A 17,430-nucleotide genomic window follows, 5' to 3' on the forward strand; every position below is an offset into this window, starting at 1 on the left:
AGATATACAGTCAGATAGACATTGTTCAATCAACCTCCAATATCATATTCTCAGCTCCATATCGGTTGTGCAGTGTCTAAATATGACTGCGCTAGAGTTTGAGTGTGCTGCCCAATGCACTCAGTATGTCCCACTCTATGTCCCATATCCCGTTGTGTTCCACCAGCACTTTTTAGTGTTTACACTTGTTTTATATTTCACAATATATATATATATATATATATATATATATATATATATATATATATATATATATATATATATATATTTTTTTTTTTTTTAATCAAAACTTTTTTTATTGGCAAGAATAATGTAAGGTAAGGTAACTGTTTTGCAATAAGGGGGGGGTACTCATTTCCCCATTCAAGAATTATACATCAAATCAAACATGTACGTATATATAAAACAGTTACCTAGTGTTAGGCACATATACCCTTGTTTTTTGTAGAACTTAAGGGTCGATTCACACTGAGGCAGCACGACTTACAGCACGACTGCCTCAGGCGACCCAGGACACGACTCAGCGGTGACTCGCAAGACGACTTCTGTATAGAAGTCAATGCAAGTCGCCCGAAAGTCGTACAGGAACCTTTTTCTAAGTCGGAGCGACTTGTGTCGCTCCGATTAGAACGGTTCCATTGCACAGAACGGGATGCTACTTGTCAGGCGACTAGGTTGCCTGACAAGTCGTCCCAGTGTGAACCGGGGCTAACACAAACAAAACTAATAAAATAAAAGAAATAAGAAAAAGAAAAGGTAAAACTCACACTTTTAAAATAATAGAAAAAAAAAGCTAACTTAAGATGAAATAAAATAAAATAATATGAATGAATGAATGATTTGTATAGCGCTGCAATATATATTATATATTATATAATATATATAATAATATAATATATATATTTATATAATATAAAATATTATAAGGCATACATTCCTCCAAGCTTGTCTATGGGCCTTGCTACCATATGAGTTACTTTCTGCACAGCATATGCATTTCAGGAGAGGCCTCATGCTCAAGAGGAGTACCTATCTTCAACAATAGGGTCTTTATAACCGTAGTAGTCTATCCATTATTAATTGGGGGGGGAGGCTGATTTCACAATATTTTACTTTTGTATATTGATTGATTTTTATTTATCAACATTGTTTGATTAGCATCGCTATTGAATTCAGGTGCATTATATTTTGTCACTTTACCTCTTGTTCTCATTCACCTGAGTACAAGTTTGAGCGCTACACTTAGTTTCCCACATATTGTTTGAACCTTGTTTGTTTGGGTGTTAGCTGCTAGCATTTCATTATTGTTTCATATTTTGGGTTTAGCGCAGTATTTTCCCCCCTTTTTTTCAATGCACGCAGTAGTCTAAGGCTGGATCGATAGATCAACTTGGGTACAACCAGCCTGCCGGATTCACTTGCAATTATCACTAGCGGCTGTTATAACCGCTTTCAATAATCACTGTCCTCTCCTGGCAGAGATGGTTTCCCCCGCCTGCCCCTGCCCCTCCCTAGACAATTGCTTGGCAGGAAGGATTCCCCTGTCAGCACTGTCTGTGTTGATTGGGGAATCGTGCAAATTTGCACCATCTATGGCCTGCCTAACAGACCCAGTCGGACACCCCCCTTCCTCCACACTAGAAGTCTAAGCATGCTTCCAGTGAGCCATTACTCATCTATGCCAGCATAGAGCACTGGATGGGAGGGCATGAAACGCATTACTATTTAAAAAAAACATTTCAGTGGTAAACAACTTCTAGAACAATGACATTCTTTTCCAATTCAGTGGGTGTACTTTCCTGAAATCTGCCTTCATGTTGTGTTGCCATGCACTAGCTGAAAGTTGAAATAAGGCTGTCAGAGGAAATAAATGCTGTATAAGATGACAGACAGGAGGGGAGGTAACCTTGTGTTTATAGAAGTTGAAAAATGCATGAGAGCGCCCTGGGTGAGGGTCACCAATGTGGTGGTGTTAACTAATAGTGCAGTTGTCAGGTAGGAAGCAGATCAGTGACATGAAAAGTGTTATCCCATCTTTCTGTTATGAAGACATACAGCACCGTAGGTAGTGGTGGTATCCTTGGCAAGTTAAACAGTTCACATACAGTATCTTGCAATGTGATCTTCACATATTTTTCAGTAATTTTATGCATTTATTTCCATTTTTGCTATCTGGTTATTGGTGTGTATAATTGTGATGATTATGGTTTACAGCTAGTGAAAATTTCAGTATCGCAGAAAATTAGAATATTACCAATAAAAAAAAAAAAGGATCTTTAACCACTTAAGGACCGAGCCTCTTTCTGAGATTTGGTGTTTACAAGTTAAAAACATTTTTTTTTGCTAGAAATTACTTAGAACCCCCAAACATTAATTTTAATTTTTTAACACCCTAGAGAATAAAATGGCGGTCGTTGCAATACTTTCTGTTACACTGTATTTGGAAAAAATACACTTTTTTAAATTAAAAAATAAGACAACAGTAAAGTTAGCCCTTTTTTTTTTTTTTATATTGTGAAAGATAATGTTACGCCGAGTAAATTGATACCCAACATGTTGCACTTCAAAATTGCGCCCGCTGGTGGAATGGCGACAAACTTTTACCCTTAAAAATCTCCAAATTAAAAATTTCTAGAGGTTACCAGTTTTGAGTTACAGAGGAGGTCTGGAATTATTGCTCTCCTCTAACGTTCACGGCGACACCTCACATGTATGGTTTTAACACCGTTTTCATATGCGGGCGCTACTCACGTATGCGTTCACTTCTGTGTGCGAGCTCGTCGGGACGGGGCGCTTTAAAAAAATGTTCTTTTTTTATTATTATTTATTTTACTTTACATTTTTTATTTTGTTTTTTTTAATGTTTGGGTCACTTTTATTCCTATTACAAGGAATGTAAACATCCCTTGTAATAGAAAAAAAAAACATGACAGGACCTCTTAAATATGAGATCGAGGGTCAAAAAGACCTCAGATTTCATATTTACACTGAAATGCAATTAAAAAATAAGTAAAAAAGTCACCTAAAAAAAAAAAAATTCTCCTTTAAGAGCTATTGGCGGAAATGATGTTTGACGCCACTTCCACCCTCCCATGCTATGGAGCTGAGCAGGGGCCATCTTCCCCTCAGTCGGCAGCCAGGCATCCACGGGAGAGGACGCGATCATCTCCACCGCTACCGGCGGGTCCGGTAAGCGGCAGAGACGACTGGAGTGCAGCGGGAGGGGGGTGGGCATTTCTCCCAATAAGAGTAATCTTGTGGCAAACCACTGCAGAGACCACTTTTACCTTAAATAGAAAATACTGAAAATACCGGGGTTATGGCAGCTAGCTGAGCTGACAGAGGGTCCAAGATCTCTGCCCTACACCTGCGGCGGTTCCGGAGGCTCAGGGTGAGAAAAAGGTGGTCACTTCCCAGCAGCAGATCAGGATACAGGGGGAGAAGGGAGAGGAGGTGTTCGTCGTCCCTCCCCAACAGTTGGCCAGGGTGGAAGAAGTGGTCTTTCCTCCCCAGCAAAGATCCGTGCACCTGGGAGACAGTACCATAGACATGTCGTCCCAACATCCATATGAGGGAATGGAAAAGGAAGCAGCCGGCTCACCTCCCCAATGGCAGCTACACAGTTTGGGAGTGGAGGAAGCCAGCCTGCAGCCCCAACAGTTAGCCGGAGCAGATGGTGTGGGGTTTCCAGCAGAAGGGCTGGCAACAGGGCCGAATACTGCTGCCCTCAACTAACAGAGGATGGATTTCCTGTGAAGGTGGATGGGACTTCAGTCTTCACCTGTATACCCCAGGGATGCTGGGCAGTCAGCCCAGATCCCCAACAGCATGACAGAGTGAGCCCAGACACCCTGTCTTCTCCCCAGCGGCAGATATGTTCTCTGAGAGAGGCAGAGGTTGGCTGGGTGAGTAATGCTTTGTTTGGAACACTTTGTTTGGGGTACTGTGTGGGTACAGGCATTAGAGGACTGGAACTACTGACTAACTTCGGAGTCAACCTGTCTGGGGTCTCCTCCTGTGTTAGTCTCCTGCCGAAAGGGGAGAAGTGACAGACCTAACCGGGAGAGAGACTTTTGGAGGGGACTGAATGCTAGCCTCTTGCCGATTGTGGACCCTGGCATTTGGGGGAACGGTGCTCTTTGTGAGCTGTATGCCTGGGGACCCTTGAGGTGGTATTACTATGGATTCGGGTCCTGGTCCCCCAGGACACACAGACTTTGAGGACCCTGGATTTGCCATATTAGAAATAGTAGCTGATTCATAATGCTGGGACAAATACTGTTAGGAGATGCTGATGTCAATTCCAGCCACCTGTCTGTCTGTTGCCTGCTAGAATGTGTATTGTAAAAAAGTCTCTAGTATGGGATCTAAGAGTCATTAGATCCCCATTGTTGTTTGTGTTAATTAACTTGTGTTAATTAAATTGTGATAATGTTGATTGGGTTTTCTGAGCTACAAGACTGCCTAAAGGTCATGTCTGAGTCATCTAGGCAGTCTAAAGGGATTAGTTAATTAGCCCATGTTAATTGGGTTTCTGGTCACAGGTGTATGATCAGAGTAATATGAGCAGGAGGTATACACCTCCTCTTTTACTGTATAAAAGAGCCTGTATTTTTCAATAAAAGAGGTTCCTGGTTGAACTTACATACAGCCTGCCTGGTGTTTGTTCTGAGCTACACAACTGGATTAGAACGGCACATAGCTGTAGTTCTAGTCCCAGAGCATCGGATGACCGAACCATCAGATGTTGCGATCTGCAATTTGATTCTATAGCAGCAGAGGAGTCTCGGGAGTGGAACCGAGCAAGCAGGGGCTCGTTACATAAATATCCCTTGTGACAGTAATAGGCATTGACAGTTACTCTTTATGGAGAGATAATGGGTCTATAAGACACCAAACCCCTCCTCTGCACTTGAAAGTATTCAAAACGTCAAGATCGGCGTTTCTGAATACTTTATATTTTTTAAAACTGGCGCCTTTAAGATGCCAGTAATCCGAGAAGTGATGTCATGACATCGCTTCTGGGTTACTAGATCTGAGACACGAACAAAGCATCGGCTTTGTTCGGGTCTTCGGCCAGCCAGCGGACATGCTGGCTGGTTGCTTGGGCCTCCCAGTGGGACAGGAGGGCCCGGAGGAGCGGCGGAAGGCGGCGGGAGTCCCCTCCCACTGCTTGTAATAACAGCCGAGCGACTGCTGAGCCGCATCGTTTGTTATTACAATAAAGCCGACCGTCCGCTCTAAAGAATAGTACCGGGGTGATGCCTGCAGTAAAACCCCTTAAAGCAATATCGGTCAGGTACGTTTGTGCCTGATACTTCAAAAAAAGTGAAAATCTGCCTCACCAATACTCAGTCAATCCCTACTATCTATAAATCTAGCAGTGCAAACAGCATCCTCGCTGAACTGCTGAGGAAAAAACAATTACAGGATAAGCCAAATCGAGATGTTATCAATTAAAACTAATGACTAAGCTTGGGGGAGCACTGATAAAGGAGGGGCAGTCATATACATTTGTTGTACCCTGAAAGAAAGAAAGAAAAGAAAGAAGTGCAGTATATATGTATAATGAGCAAACACAGCTGCTATACTCTATACCATTGATGGCAAACCTTGGCACCCCAGATGTTTTGGATTTCCCATGATGCTCATGCACTGTGCAGTGTAGGTGGGCATCATGGGAAATGTAGTTCCAAAACATCCAGGGTGCCAAGGTTTGCCGTCACTGCTCTATACTGTATATATGGAATTATAAACTTGAATAAAAAGCAGAATTTTTAATGAGAATTTAAATAAGTCAAAAACAAGGAAAGGGTCTTACATGAATACTAACACGATAATAGTATTTACATTAGGTTTATTACATTTTGATGTCTAAATACCCATTAGTTGGCTTTTATTAGGATCCAGCAATTGTCATCCTAGCTTCCAGCAATCGGAGTGGGAGAGAACTCTCCAGGGTGCTGAAGCATCATCTCTGGGCTTCCACTAACAGGAAACAACGAAGGAGCGGACGTAATGGTTTATCTGTCATCCCGCAGTTACCTTACTGAAAAAATATTGTAGCGATAACTGATGTAGATGATTTATAACCATTAACTGTAGAAAGTTCATTGCCATTATCAAGCTGAGCTTTGTATATTGGCACAGCTGCAGATGAAAGACGGCACATATTGCTTAACAGTGGGATCTGGGAGGTCGGTGAAGACCAGAGATGTAAAACACAGTTTTACTTTGTTTACGCTTGCAGCTGGGGGCATTAAAGTGGTTGAAAACCTCAGACATGAAATATGAACAAAGCATATCCCTCTATAGTGTGTAGTTGTTTCAATTAGGAGCACTAAGTGTCATCTCTGTCTGCTGCTTCATTCCACTGCTATCAGCATGAGTCATAAAAACAATTATTGTGTTACGCTATCATTAGAGAGTGCATAAGATCATTATAAAAATCATACAATCAAGTAATAAAGAAAAAATATGTGATTTAATATATATGTGCAAGTAAAAAAAAAATCCATAAACAATCCATAAAGTCCAGGAAATTAAGTGCTTCAGTGCAAAAAAAAAGTTCATATAAACATTTAAGTGTTAACAAAATCCAGTGCTCCAAAAGTGAATGAAGAAGGATTCTTCACACTCAGACAGTGCATACCCCACTCACTAGCCGCTTACCAGCTATTAAGACCCCGGGATGGAGATCAGGCTGCGCCTTATACCAATAACCCTATGGGATGGATGTCAGGAGCCAGGATTCCAAAATGGATAGACCATGCCGTCAAAACAGTCCAGCAATTCACTCAATGAGAAGGGGAAATAGAGGAGGAATTCATAGTGTAGTATTAAAAGTTAATATGCGTTCTCGGCTTGAAGGGGTTATAATGGGGTGATGCCGGTACCGTATTTAGAGCCAGCAGTTGGCTTTCTAGTGATAACAACCATTGCGGCTAAAAGCTGCTCGGCTGTTATCCTAAGGAGCGGGAGGGGATGTCCCTCCCCAAGTGACCAGCCGACACGTCCATCGGCTGGCCGAAGACCCGCATGAAGCTGGAATCAGCTTCGATCTGGTCTCTGACCTAGTATTCCAAAACGCTGGGTTTTGGCGTCTTTAATACTTTCAAGTGCAAAGGAGGGATTTGGGGTCTTATAGCTACTGTAGTTAATTACTAGGGATCCATTGACTTCTCCCTAAGTTTGGCCTGGTTGTACTTTCCTCTTCTACCACCAGGTGGCTGGGCACTTGGAGGTATTAGATTGAGGAGGACAACTCAAGGTCAGGTTATGGGTATGTGGGGTGTCTTGGCCAATGGGCAGGGGTTTTGTTGGATCCCTTGGCCTGCTGGGAGAGCCTATATATTCGGGTGAGGTCAAGTGATCCGGTTTCCTGTGTGCCACCTGGACCGCCGTCTGGGTGGATGTGTGTCGTACGCCCCGGGCAGCTAGGAGATTGGGCCTTTCCCGAGGGCATTAGGTTGCCAGGCTGTGTGAGGGCCTATCCAGAAGTAAGAGGGCAGCACAGGGTTGGGACTGCGGCTTGCAGTCCAACCAAAAGTGACGGTTCTGCCGGGCCGGAGAATCTGTCAGTGGTCGGAGGTAGAAGGGAAGCTGTCGCCATGAAAGGACCAATCGCCTTTACCAGGGACCACAGTGAGTAACAGAAGCTAGTACCGGAGCAGTATTCTCACCGAATGGGAACGGTGAAGAATCGGGAAACTTCAGGAGGTGATCAAGTCATGACCCAACCAGCGGAGGTGACGCTTGCAGAGCAGCCTTGTGTGTCAAGCTAGGGACCGAGCTGGTCAGCAGGGGTGATGCTTGAAGGTTTCCAAAGTGCCAAGCTAGGGACCGAGCAGGGAAGCGTGGGTGACGCTCAAGAGAGATACCACTGCGAAAGCCTTGAGGAGCTCACGTGATTCAGGGTTAGTGAATCAGAGGGTCCAATGAGAGACCAGGAGCTCAAGGGGCTGAAGAAGGAGAAGTTGTAGTACAGCTGAGAGAACTGTTACTTTGCGTTAGGAACTGTTTAAGTACTGTTACCATAAGAGACATCAATCCTGCATGTGCAGAAGTGGCGCCTTGCTGGGGCTTTTCCCTGTACAGCTGTTCTCCTGTTGAAGTCTCGGAGTCTGCAATTTGAAATTGCAACTACTTAAGGGTGTCCTGGCCCTAACCCTCTTTCTCCTTGCAAAATATAAAAAGGACTGTCAAAGAAGAATATCCAAGAAGTGTCTGGCGCCCAATGACTTTTACCACCTTTGCACCCACTATGCCTCACAATCCACCACTTATTGAAGGATGTCAGCTATCTTTGGTCTTGAAGGTTCCCATTAGACTGGAAGAGGTCAGAGATTCTGCTACAAAATGATCAGATTTTTTTTTAAAGAGACAGTGTAAAAATAAAAAAATAAAATAAATAAGAAAATAAAATGTTTTAAAGTGCCCCGTTCCTCCGTGCTCGAAGCGAACACATAGGTAAGTGGTGCCCACAAATGTAAACGGTGTTTACACCACACATGTGAAATATTGCCGCGATCATTAGAGCAAGAGCAATAATTCTAGCACAGGACCTTCTCTGTAAGTCTAAACTTGGTAACCTGTAAACATTTTTAAAGTGTCGCCTATGAAGATTTTTAAATATCGTAGTTTGTCGCCATTCCATGTTTCAAAACATGACATGTTGTTAAGTATCTATTTACTCGGCGTAACATCATCTTTCACATTATTCAAAAAAATTGGGCTAACTTTACTGTTTTGTTTTTCTTTAATTCATGAAAGTGTCTTTTTTCCCAAAAAATTGCATTTGAAAGACCGCTGCTCGAATACCGTGTGACATAACATATTGCAACAATCGCCATTTTATTCTCTAGGGTCTCTGCTAAATAAATATATATATATATATATATATATATATATATATATATATATATATATATTTAATGTATGGGGGTTCTAAGTAATCTTCCATTTTGTCTTGTAAGCAACAAATGTCAGAAAAAGGCTTAGGCATGAAAGGGTTAATAAAGGTTAAAACTATTTAGAACAAGCGGGAGTAAACTTGCATAAATACAGTCAAACACATGCAGCACCCTGGAGGGCATGAAGACCTCACTGCTGTAGCTCCTTCCGATGTGTTTCGTTATAAATTCTGGACTTTGAATGGATGCAGAGAGGAGAAGATTGCAGTTAAACAGGTATAGCTTATGCACCTGTTTAATTGCAGATAAACAGGTACCGCTTCACTGGGTATACAGTATGTAAGGGTTTACAACCACTTTAAAAATAGGTGATTGAGCCCTGTAAACATGCCACAGCCGTAGCAAGACAAAAATGATCACCCCCCCAGCCTAGAGAACACAGCTCATTCAAGTGAATGAAGCCATGTCACAACTGCCCCGCAACGATGGTGCAGGCTTTTAGGGTTTTATAACAGTCAGTGAGGAAGCTACTATATTATTAGCCACACAGGTGGCCAGGGGTAGTAAAAACAGGCAGTTGATCCATGTTTTTGCTACCCACCGAGCATCCATCTGCAAGTGGACATGGTGCAGCTTGGATGAGTGCATATTGCCATAGCTGTGATGCTTTGCAGTGGGTGTGGCGATTTTAATGCTACATGCAAAGCCTGGCAGGTAGCACCATCTGTCATAATCTCCTGTGTAAATGAAAGGGACCGTGCTGCAAGAAAACACTTGGCTCGCAGGTGTAGTGAAGTCCTGCAATGTAAAATTGCCATTCGGCAATAAAAAAAAAAACACACACAGCGGGCATTAGAAGGGAGCAACATCGCCTCCTGAATGCCTGCAAACCTCCTTTCACTGTCACAACCGCAGATTGCTTTTCTGGGGGCAGTAAACACTACAGCTATAAGGGAAGAAGCCTAAAAGCCAGACTTTGTCAGAAATGTCAACTACTGTACATAGATGCTGGGATTAATTACTACAAACCAACAGCAAACGAACCTCAGAGAAAGAAGATCTCTTCATGATGACCATACACTATGCAATGTGATTGTACAATCTTTTGTAGATCTATCATCAACTATGTGGTGCAAGGGCTTATCTGATTTAATACAAATTGAATGGATTCTGTAGGTTTGTCCTCATATTACATATTTCTGGTAAGAAGATTGCACACTCATGTTGTATAGTGCATGGCCAGATTTACTCTTCCACTACCTTCTAAAGTATAATTAAAGGCAAAACTTTTTTCTTTTGTTTTGTTTAGCGTGGAGGGGGATTAGATCCCCTGTCAGTTTATATTGCTCCAGGATGATGTAATCTTGTGATGAAATGCGTCGGATGGAGCGGCGTGCTGACGTCCCAGAAGGTCGGGCGGATTGTACAAGCGGGCCAGCATTTGGTTATACAAGCGAGTTTCCTATGATTTTGATACATGGATTTCTGTATGTTCCAGAGGGATAAAGGCCCTGGCTGGGTTATAAGCTACAGGCGAGACTGACCTTCCATAATAGGAGGTCAATGTGTTCCGGTAGGCATGCACTCGATATGGTGGAGGAATACACTCAGGCTCACGCTGATTTTGGTCACAAGGCGGCAGCGGACATCTTGTTACACCCAGCCCATATAGTTAGTGAACTGTATGGGCTGGGTGTAAAAAGATGTCCGCTGCTGCATTCTGACTAGGCTTACTGAGGTCAAGTGCAGGGTGTATCAAGATGGGCTCTTGTATACTCTACTCTTTATCGATTTAATTTTATCATGCTGCATTTTAGCACCACTGCCTACCAATCAGTTCGACCAATCTTTGCCCATAAGTGCCACCTATCATTGCCCATAAGTGCCACCTATTAGTGCCCAAAAGTGCCACCTATCAGTGCTGCAAATCAGTGCCCATCAGTCAGTGCCACATACCAGTGCCACCTATCAGTGCCAGCGATCAGTGCCCATCAGTAAATGCCACATATCAGTGCCCATAAGTGCCACCCATCATTGCCGCAAATCAGTGGCCATCAGTCATGCCCACCTGTGAGTGCTGAAAATCCGTGCCCATTAGGCAGTGCCACCTGTCAGTGCTGAAAATCAGTGCCCATCAGTCTTCATAATTATAAAAAAGACATCGTAAGTCTGTATTGTGCTTTGAAAACTGTCGACATTAAAAAAAGTCGGTAATCGGTATCGGCGAGTACTTGAAAAAAAGTATCGGTACTTGTACTCGGTCTTGAAAAAGTGGTATTGGTGCAACCCTAGTTAGGGGACAGGAAGTGAAGGGAAATCTCTGCCATGGGACACAGATGGCGAAAAAAATCTGACAGGGGGTTGTATCTCTCCCTTGTTCTATCCAAAATGAATAAAAATTAAACTTAGTCTATAGTTCTACTATAACATACAGAAGAATGTTCCAGATGTCATGTGCCTCTTGTTTGCCTATCCACTGCCTGCATAGTACAGAAACAGTCTTTCTCATGTCTCCTTTTGACTATGAGACCTCAAAGCAAAGTGGTAGAGCAGAACCCCCCCTCCACATCTGAAGTTTGGAATCCTCACAAGCAAACAGCTCTATAGCAGAGCCACCATCCAGACGTGTTTATATATTAATGTGGCTTTGTCTTGTTATCTCTACAGAAGTGTGACAGGAATAAGAGGTTGAAAGCACTGTGATCACCTACACTTAAGCAAAGATAAACAGAATACGCATCAATAAGCAGTTCTTACATTAAAACCGTGCAAATCCAGCCAGCATTTCATGGCATCTCATTGGCTAGATACCTCCTCTTCACAAATTGGCTGAAGTTTGTAGGAGACAGCTTTGTCTCCAGCTAACATCATCTAATCCTGCAGCGGTATGTGGAACGTTGGCGCAGTGTGTGGGGAACAGGGCAGCCATCAAAAATTTGGGGGCCTCTTGCACAGCTTTAGGCCTGGGCCCCCCCCCCCCTACACAGCTTTAGGCCTGCCCCCCCACCCCCACCCCCCCGGGCATGATCCCAGGCGCAGTGTGTGGGGAACAGGGCAGCCATCGAAAATTTTGGGGCCTCTTACACAGCTTTAGGCCTGGGCCCCCCTGGGCCTGATCCCCTTACATCAGAGTTTATCCCTTTCATTAGGGTACCCAAAGTCATTCCCAAGAGCCCCCTCTCCTTAAATCACGGTCCCCAGAGTTCCCCCCCTTACATCAGGGTCCCTAGAGTTTGCCTATACATCAGAGATCCCACTTAAATTAGGATCCCGAAGTCCCCCCTTACATCAGGGTCCACATAGCCCCATTATATCAGCTGTTGCTGAGTGGCGCGGCTATGGCAGATACGCTGAATGGGTATTTGGGCAGGACGTTCTGGGGGGGGGGTTTGGACAACTGGCCGCGGCAGTGCACCCTAGGCGGCTGCCTAGTTTGCCTAGTGGTAGCACCAGCCCTGGTTACAACCCAAGAGGAAGACTGGGAGAAGATGGTAGCACCCGTGACAGCAGAGAGTGCTGACGCCGCAGCGCTGGAGAGGATCGCTGACAGGTAAGTCTGTCATAATGTGCTAATACGCTGTGCCTACTAGTACATTATGGCATAAAGCTCCTGGGGGGTTATTTTTTATATTTCTTACGCAGAGGTTTAATTCTGTTTTACAGCTTAACTCCAGGTATTATCTACATTACATACTTACTCTAGCTTGGACCAATGTAAGTATGCATATCTCATACCCGATCAGTTGCGGAGAAAACTGACAATCACTGTAGTAGTCGGTGCTACTGTAGCAAGGTCCCAGGCCTCCTTCGGTCTAATGAGAACCTCCAGGGCCAGAGATAGCTGACATCCTTCTGTATATGGTGGGTTGTGAGGCATGGTGGGTGCAAAGCAACTAGATTCATTGGGCGCCAGACACTTCTTGGATGCAAAAGAGATATTATTTCTCTTAACAGAACTTTGGGAGAGAGGGTTAGGACCAGGACACCCTTTGGTAGTTGCAATATTAATTGACAGAATCCGAGACTTCAACAGGAGGACAGCCATGCGGGGAAAGGCATCCAGCAAGACACCACTTATGCATGTGCAGGAATGCTGTCTCCTATGGCAACAGTATTTAACAGTTTCTAACACAAAGTATAACAATGCCTTAGTTTCGACTACAATCACTTCTTGTAGTTCTTCAGCCCACTGAGCTCCCAGTCTCTCACTAGACTAGATGATTCACTGCCACTGAATCCCTTGAGTTCCTCCAATCTTCACGGTAGGATCTTCCTCAAGCGTTGTCTCCGCCTCTCTGCTGGGTCCCTAGCTTGGCACTCAAGATACTTCTCAAGCTTCACCCCACTGGCCTGCTCGGTCCCTGGCTTGACACTGCAAGCATCACCTCCGCTGGCTGGGTCCCTGGCTTGATACCCACTGAAGTTTCCCGATTCTTCACTGTCCCCGGTTGGTGAGAATACTGCTCCGGTACTTGTTTCAGTTACTCACTGTGGTCCCTGGTAATAAGGTGGTTGGTCCCTGAGTGGCGACAGCTTCCCCTCTACCTCAGACCATGACAGGTTCTCCGGCCGGTAGAACCATCACTTTTGGTCAACTGCAAGCCACAATCCCAACCCTGCGCTGCTCTCCTGCTTCTGGATAGGCCCTCAGACAGTCTAACAGCCAGATGTACCCGGGATAGGCCCAAACTTCAGCCTAGCAGCCTGGGCAGTACAACACACGTCCACCCAAACAGCCGTCCAGGTGGCACAGAACATAGACTCCACCCTAATATATAGGCTCTCCCAGCAGGCCAAGGGACCCAAGAAAACCCCTGCCCACTGGCTGAGATGCCCCATATACCCATAATCTGACCTTGCATTGCCTTCCTGCGTTGCCCTTCTCTCTAATGCCACCAGGTACCCGGCCACCTAGCGGCAGAAGAGAAAAGTGCAACAACGCCAGACTTAAGCTCGGTTCATATCTAATACCAATGCGGCTCCCAGCAGGGGTCCTGTGCGTCCTGGTTCACCATTTCAGGCTCGATTTCAGCCAGAATTTTGGGCTGAATTCGAACCTGCAACGGACCAAAAGACGCACAGAACTCCTGTGCAAATTCACACCGGAGATATGTGAACCGCCTCCATAGAGAGCCATTCACAATCTCCTGCTATTGCGAATCGGATGCGAAGAACCACATCCGATTCGCAATACGATTCGCAATAGGGATCAATCAATTGATCCCTGATAATTAGCCAAGGTAGCTACTCCTAGCAGGTAAATTTAGAAGCAACCCTGCCCAAAATCCAGGGTGCTACACTACTATAGTAATAGCTGCAATCTCCTGGATCCTGATCAGAATCTGTATGAGTAGCTGCCCCCCTTAACACTGAACACAGGGGGTCGCTCACTTAGCACTGCTCCATTCATAGAACACCTTGTATTTTTGTCAATGATTACAAAGAGTTCTCTGATTGGACAAGGTGAAGAGGAGGGCCGGGGATGTCACAGCCTCATCCAATAAGTGGATGCCTTGTATTCATTGAAAAAAAATTAAAGGCATTTTATGAATGGCAGCAGTGCCCACAAGCCACACCCTGTGGTTAGTGTGCAGAGGAGTAGTTGGACCCATAAAAATCCCAGCTATCACTGTAGTAGTGATAACTTCAAATTCCCCAGCGGCCCCTCATGTTTTAGATATGCATACTTACATTGCTTCAATAAAAATTATAACTAGGGTTCAGCTTTAAAGTGGTTCTAAAGGCATTCCCTGCATTAGGGCAAAATATGTCTCAGCAGTGGCGGCCCGTCCATTGAGGGCACACAGGCACCACCTCCCCTATCCATGTGTCTGGCCCCTTGCAGGATGAATTCCAATGGCGGGGGTGTTTTTTTTTAAGCATCGTATAGAGCCAGAGGCTCTAATAGGCTTCAAAATAGGGTGGGCTTGGGGCGCAGAGAGTGCACTCACAGTCCAACCAGGTGTGTTAGAATAGCAAATGAATATAAATAAGAAATCGTGAAAAAAAATGGTGGGGGGGGGGGGGGCGCTCCCCAATCCACACCAGGCCCTTTTGAGTCTGGTGTGGATTTTAAGGGGAACCCCATGCCAAATAAAAGAAAGAAGATAAAAACAACAGCATGGGGTCCCCCCCCCAATCCATACAAGCCCCTTAGGTCTGGTATGGATTTTAATGGGAACCCCCATGCCAAAATAAAAAAAAATTATGTGGGGTCCCCCCAAAATCCATATCAGACCCTTACCCAAGCATGCAGCCTGGCAGGCCAGGAAAGGGGGGGATGAGCAAGCACCCCCCTCCTGAACCATACAAAGCCACTTGCCCTCAACATGGGGGTGGGGGGGTGCACTGCCCCCCCCACCCCAAAGCACCATGTCCCCATGTTGATGGGGCCAAGGGTCTCTTGCCCACAACCCTGGCTGGTGGTTGTGGGGATCTGCGGGTGGGGGGTTTATTGCAATCTGGAAGCCTCCTTTAACAAGGGGCCCCTGGATCCCCCCATGTGATTGGGTATGGGATACATTGTACTCCTACCCATTCACCCAAAAAAGTGTAAAAAAGAAATTGACAATTCATTTATTAAAAAAACAAAAACAATGTCCCCTGGTGTAGACCAATCTTCAGTCACGACGTCCGCCGACCTGAAAAAACCCTTCCCCAATTCGGATCGAATTCATGTTCAAAACTGATCTGATGTGCGATTCAGATGCGTTCAAATAGAAGGCAATGAGCCTTGAATCTGCATTTGAACCACACCACAGTGCTAAAAAAATGCACAGGACTCTTTTTAAATTTGCAGTGAATTCGCACTGCCACTGCACCACATATATGTGAACCTGCTCCATAGAAAGCGAATTGGATGCGGTTCAAAATGCATCCAATTCACATACAGTATATGTGAACTGAGCCTTAAGTAAAATAGTCTTTTGGATAGTTTTTTTTTTTTCATACCAGCAGTTAGTTTTAGGGTGGTAGGAGAAGGGGAGCTAGGAGGGGTTAGGAGGGTTATTGCTAAAACACTAGAGTTGGACTCTAATTGACAAAAACTAGACAACCTGGTTGAAATGCTAAGACTGACTTCTATAGAGGAGAAGGGTATGCTCAGCAAAGCAAAAAAACGCCTCCACTTTCACAGGAAAACTGTGTTGTAATGTACTGTCGTCAGAAAACATCTATTGTCTGTTCCAGGCACTGCGTGTGCGGCGGTGGCAGGTCTATTTGTAGCTTGTCACTCACAGCCGCTTTTCTCTTAGCAACTGCTTGTGAGTGTTTGCCTTTCCTGTGCTGTGCCCTTCTCTCCTTCTCTGCAGCACAATGGATCTGCTACACATGCGTTGGTGGCAAGGTAGCAATTACTAAGCAAGAACACAAACAGGGCATGGAAAGGTTGGCAGAGAGAAACCGAGCAGGATTCTCACATATGTTGTGTAAAGCTGACCTCCAGACAGATATAAATACAAATGAATGCAGAAATAATTGTATTTTATTACACATAGACAGTGATATACTTGGTATCAGCCTCTTGCAGTCTACTGTACAGCAGAACTCAGACTGAGAAAGGGAGAAACTGCAAAATGAGGCACTCAGTTGTGCTGCAGTGCAAGGAGCATGTAGATAGGAGGAGAGAGCAGAGTGATAGATAGATATGCTCATCACTCTGCTGCTTTTCCCTTTATTCGGGATATAGAGTAAGCTGGTGCTCCAGTGCAATTGCTATAATCAAATGCTCTTTATTAAAGTTTGTGTAGTACATGGTTCTTACATGACTGTACTACACAAAATTCATAAAGAGCATTTGATTTATAGATGTTGCACTGAAGGGCCAGCTTTCTGTATATTGTCTGAAGATTGGACCTTTCTAGCTGGAAGCCTGTGCTTTGCAAGCTGCGGATAATCAAGGAGGTTCCTGCACCTATTCTCTGAGAAAAAAGTCCTGGTCTAAGGTAAATATTAGAGGGGGCTGCAGCTTGAAGGTTTTTTACCCTAATGCATAGAATGCATTGAGGTAAAAAACCTGGAGCCTTTAGAACCACTTTAGTCAACCCTAATTAAGCCCACGTTCACACTGAGGGACAGTTTGAAATCGTGCGTCGCAAAGTCGGCGTTGCACCGATTCGGACAGTGCTGTTGCTGGCAGTAGGCGGCGATTTGACATGCGATTTGACATGTTAAATTACGTCAAAACGGCCCGATGTGAACGCGGGCGGACTCTTTTCTGTCCTTAGCTGTTGCTTTTCTGTTTTGTCATTTCTATTTTTTTACAATGTTTTTAATGTTGCATAACAAAAAAGGCAAAATCAAAAAGTGCCTTTTTTCATTTTGTAAATAACATTTTGTCACGCTTTCAGGAACACAATTTTAGCGTCATTTTGGACAACAAATGATAAAATAAAATATTTTCTTTATTTTTTCTAGCAAGGTCCTGGGTCTCATTCTCATGTAGGCAGGGGGTGGATGTAGCACCCTGATGTTTAGGCAGGGTTTCTAGTACATTTACCTGCCAGGAATAGTTGCCTTG

General features: G+C 44.4%; 1 protein-coding gene across 1 annotated transcript in view; it reads left to right on the forward strand.

Moving 5' to 3' along the window:
* The window catches only part of KCND1 (potassium voltage-gated channel subfamily D member 1), a 158,193-nt gene that overhangs the window by 106,054 nt on the left and 34,709 nt on the right, over positions 1-17,430 (forward strand). The window lies entirely within an intron of this gene.

Source organism: Aquarana catesbeiana, linkage group LG09, assembly GCF_042186555.1.
Source record: "Aquarana catesbeiana isolate 2022-GZ linkage group LG09, ASM4218655v1, whole genome shotgun sequence".
Classification (NCBI taxonomy): domain Eukaryota; kingdom Metazoa; phylum Chordata; class Amphibia; order Anura; family Ranidae; genus Aquarana; species Aquarana catesbeiana.